The sequence below is a fragment of the Octopus bimaculoides genome, chromosome 2, assembly GCF_001194135.2.
Source record: "Octopus bimaculoides isolate UCB-OBI-ISO-001 chromosome 2, ASM119413v2, whole genome shotgun sequence".
Lineage (NCBI taxonomy): Eukaryota > Metazoa > Mollusca > Cephalopoda > Octopoda > Octopodidae > Octopus > Octopus bimaculoides.
This window is the reverse complement of record NC_068982.1, coordinates 13,746,594-13,751,566: the sequence shown is the minus strand read 5'-3', so window position 1 is coordinate 13,751,566 and position 4,973 is coordinate 13,746,594. Positions and strand designations below refer to the sequence as shown.

Genomic DNA, 4,973 nt, shown 5'->3' with positions numbered 1-4,973 from the left:
GAACAAAAACGCAGTAGAGTACAATAAAACATTCGGACATATAGACGATACAAGGCGGACAAGAGAAACAACAATTAGAAGGCCTTCATTTCCCAATCAAGTCCCAGAAATCACGACCGTTACGGGCATTTACACTTGAAATGGTTCGATCTGATTTCCCCTAAAAATGTCTAAGCTAAGAGCATTAAACCCCTTTGTAAGAAAGCTAGCGAATGTGAGTTTATATATATATATATATATATATACCAGGTTGAGCCGAAAGTCTTTTCGGATTTTCACTGATGATTTTTGGCAACTTCTATCGCCATGTTATGATTAATTTGATACAACTTGTCCACTCGTTGCTTATTCTTTATTTTCTTTTATAACATATTAACGTTCACTGTTTGTTCTTTATCTTACAGCTTTGATGGTGAGTGATACAAAACGAATTGCGATGAGAGCGATTTTACGTTACCTGAGGTAAAAAAGGATTGAGTTTAATGGCAGCAGCAAAAGAAAGATGATGATGTGGAAGATTCAAGAATAGTCATCGAATAAATGGCACAAAACTGGATGAGATGTTTCAAGGAAAGTGACGCTTGCCTCGTAGACAAGTCACGATCAGAGAGACATTTTGTTGTGGAAGGTGAGACCTTGCATGAAATGGTTGAACAGTCAAGCACAAGCATTCGTACATTGCCGGCTGGACTTGGTCCTTCATAAAGCACTATCAATTAATTTTGTAAAACGGTAAACACACACACATATATTTTATATTGGTTTCAAATTTTCGGCACAAGACCTACTGAACCCCTCCCCCAGCAGTGCTTATTTTATCGAAAGAATGAAAGACAAATTGAACCTCGGCAATGATGATGATGATGATGATGATATATATATATATATATATATATATCATAGTCATCATCGTCATCATCATCATTTAACGTCTGTCTTGTTAGCATAGGTGGGAAGGTGCTACAAGAGCCGGCCAGGCTGAAGCCTGCACCAGATTTCTGTGACTATTTTGGCAGGATTTTTACAGCTGGATGCTATACGGAACAAAATGCCACAATATATATATATAAAACCCTTGATTCAATAATACTGTGTATAAACTCTATACTTGGAATGACCAATTTTAAAGACTATTGGATTTTACTCATAAGGTATTGGAATCTTATATGTATACTATTCTACCTAAATAATGGATTTACAAATACAATATCCCTGCATATCACACATCTATTTTCGTTCCTCCAATTCACTCTCTATTCCGTATCTTATCTAAATTAACTATTGCTTAACCATCTTCTCACACCGTCTCCGATGAAGGGATATAATAAATATCCTGGAAACAGCTGTAAGACCTTCTATTTATAAATGTTCTAAAATCTACACAGCCTTGGTATTTTTATCTCATTACGAAAAGTAAATCCATATATATATGTCCATACATATATGTATATGCTTCCCTGTTTTTTCGTTGTTCGAAAAAAGTTCGTTTTCTGTTTTCGTGTTTATGTTTTCGTTTCTCATTGTGTTTAACATGTTTTTGTGATGTCCTGTACCCATATATGCATGTATGTATACATATAAATGTAGGTATGGATATATGCATATGTTTATATATTATTTATATTATATATATATATATATATAATTAAGTTGTAATTCACCTAGGTTGACCACTCACCACAAGAATATCATATTTCAAGTTTACTCTAACCTGACACTACTTATTTACGACCCACCACTGATATAGGCAAACACAGCTCATATATATCTATCCCTTACGACCTTTAAGATCTCTGTATCTATATCTATTTTTCTTTTTATCTTCTTCTACATTTAGATTTCTCCTCATTACCCTTCTCCAACCCGTCTAAATAGCTTAGATGTATCTTACTTTACTATCCAGATTTTCTCTTATTGTTTCTTAGATTACCCACCCCACCGATTTGATTCCTTTTATTCTTATTTTTGTATGAATATCTGTGTATATTTTTTTTTCTTCTTAGTATTTTATATTCCTTACTTTGTTTTATATTATTATTTCATTTTTGTTATATTGTTTTAACCACCAACTTATTCCCTCCTTTAACACTACCCTTCTAACTAATATAAAATAGTATTGTTCACGACACACTGAATTGTGGCAAGGTATGGACGGATTCCGGAGTACCGAGGAAATTATGTATAAATATATCAAATTAAGAATTCTACGATGCAAAATACCAAATGGAACCTCACCTCTTATATCTCATCTTTCTTCCTCCTTTAACGTCTATGTGATATAATTCTTGAGAGAAAATACATTTGCGGCTGAAGACAGCTTTATAATGTCAATTATACACTGATGTAACAACTATAAAGCTTGAAACATGTGTACCGCAGAATCCTTTGTGCTTTGTTTTTATTTTTGCATTTACAATTTATATATATATATATATATATATATATATATACATATCTATACACATACATATATATAAATCTATATGTGTGAGTTTTGCATGCATATACTTCCATATGGCTTACACTAGAGGACACTTCCTCTATTGGTTGTCAGCCAGAGATGTCTACATTTTCAGTATTTTTAACAGTACTTTCAGTCATCCAGCAGTGCTGAAACAACCTGAAAAGTTGATGTAAATTTGAAATGCTTCATAGTATACTGTTGCTGTTATCCAAGCAGCCATCACACCAAACCAATGGCAGTCGTAACCACATTAAACATGCAACAATTGTTGTGTTTTGCTCCTTGCAAAAGTTTGTTACTTTTACATGTCTCTGCATTCCCTCACAATATATATATATATATATATATATATATATATATGATAGATAGATAGATAGATAGGTAATAGATAGTAGAAAGATAGATATATACATAAATACATACATGTCTAGTAAGCACATGTATATATATATATATATATATATATATATGTGTGTGTTTGTGTGTGTATATATATGTATGTATATATACATACAGACACATATATATGTATATCATCATTATTTAATGTCCATCGTCGGTCAATGCTAGCATATATGTATATATATATAACACATATATTTATATATGCATGCACATAAGTGCATATATGAATATATATTTATATATATATACATGTATGTGTATATATATATATATGTATGTATATACACTTTTACACTTTTACACTTTTACTTGTTTCAGTCTTTTGACTGCGGCCATGCTGGAGCACCGCCTTTAGTCGAAGAAATCGACCCCAGGACTTATTCTTTGGAAGCCTAGTACTTATTCTATCGGTCTCTTTTGCCGAACCACTAAGTTACGGGGACATAAACACACCAGCATCGGTTGTCAAGCGATGTTGGGGGGACAAACACAGACATACAAACACACACATACACATATACGATGGGCTTCTTTCAGTTTCCGTCTACCAAATCCACTCACAAGGCATTGGTCGGCCCGAGGCTATAGTAGAAGGCACTTGCCCAAGATGCCACGCAGTGGGACTGAACCCGGGACCATGTGGTTGGTAAGCAAGCTACTTACCACACAGCCACTCCTACGCCTATTATATATATATATATATATATGCGCATATATACATACATATATGCATATATATCAACATGCATGCATATGTTTCCATAATAAGTGTGTATATATATATAAAATATTGCCTTAAGTGAAAACTACTGAAAGTTTAAAATTTGGCTTTTAGAAGCTATTTGAGAGAAGACTATTTAAAAAAAACAAAGAAAAATGAATAAAGAAGTGAAATAATATAAAATAAATGTAAAAAATATTTCAACACAATCAGTAAACACCAAAAGATTTCAGCAGAAAGAGTGATATTACCTATGCAGACATTCCTCAAAGGAAGACTCTAATGAAATATTCTCTTTTCTTTTCATTTTAGCATTTGTTTTCCATTCAAACTTTCATTTTTATTTGTTTTATTTTCCATTCACATGAAATCGTTATTGGAGAAAATATTGATTGGACAAGACATTATATAGAATCTTCACTATCTCTTATCTAGGCATTTGTCTATAAAACCAAAATCAGGTTCTTGAAATGTCTTGCTAATGGTTTTTTAATGGCTCATTAATCGCCAGCAGTCCATTCCTTCAAATACTGAAAATAACTTTTTATCCCAATCTTACATACATTTTCTTCCAAGAAAATCAATTAGGAAACAATATATATATAAGGTTTTTCAAAATAAGTTAATGTTGATATTAAAGTTTCTGCCAATATTCAGAAAAATGCAATTAATATATGAAATTCTGAATTTGGTTTATTTTGCTTTGCTTTTTCTTGTGTATAATATTACTTTTAATCCCTTTTTGAAGCAATATTATAATGATGTTTCTGAAGATCCTTTATGCTGGATTGATAAAGTCATATTTTGCAGTAACAACCTCTCTCTCATTTAACAAGCAGTCCAGTTCCATGCATTGTTTGTTATGTCACTGTGTCTTATGTGAAGAATAACTTTGCTATTGTCAGGCAGGTATGATGCCAAAGATTTTGTGGTAAGGTAGGTTATCATCATCAGCATCATCATTTAACGTCCGTGTTCCATGCTAGCATGGGTAGGACGGTACCACAAGAGCTGGCCAGGCCGAAGCCTGCACTAGACTTCTGTGACTGCTTTGGCAGGATATTTACAGCTGGATGCCCTTCCTAACACCAATCACTCAGCAGAGTGGACTTCATGCTTTTTACATGGCACAAGCACAGGCGAGGTCAGTTTTGGCAATGTTTTTACAGCTGGATGCCCTTCCAAACACCAACCACTTTACAGTGTGGACTGGGTGCTTTTAAGTGTCACCTGCCCTGATAGGGTCACTAAGTAACTGCAAGACAAAAGACTTTTACGAGGAGAGGAGGTGATGATGAAAAGGTTATAGAGACAGATGCAGGTGTCTTGCTGTAGAGGAAGTACAAAGTTACCCGGCCAGAGAGAAAAAGATCAAGAATGAAG

At 33.6% G+C, this 4,973-nt stretch overlaps 1 long non-coding RNA gene across 1 annotated transcript in view; it reads left to right on the top strand.

The window, feature by feature from the left end:
- The window catches only part of LOC128247096 (uncharacterized), a 3,781-nt gene extending 2,118 nt beyond the window's left edge, over positions 1-1,663 (top strand). The window contains exon 2 of the long non-coding RNA XR_008263517.1: positions 405-1,663. This is a non-coding gene — a long non-coding RNA (uncharacterized LOC128247096). The remainder of the gene's footprint in view (positions 1-404) is intronic.
- Positions 1,664-4,973: the final 3,310 nt, after the last annotated feature.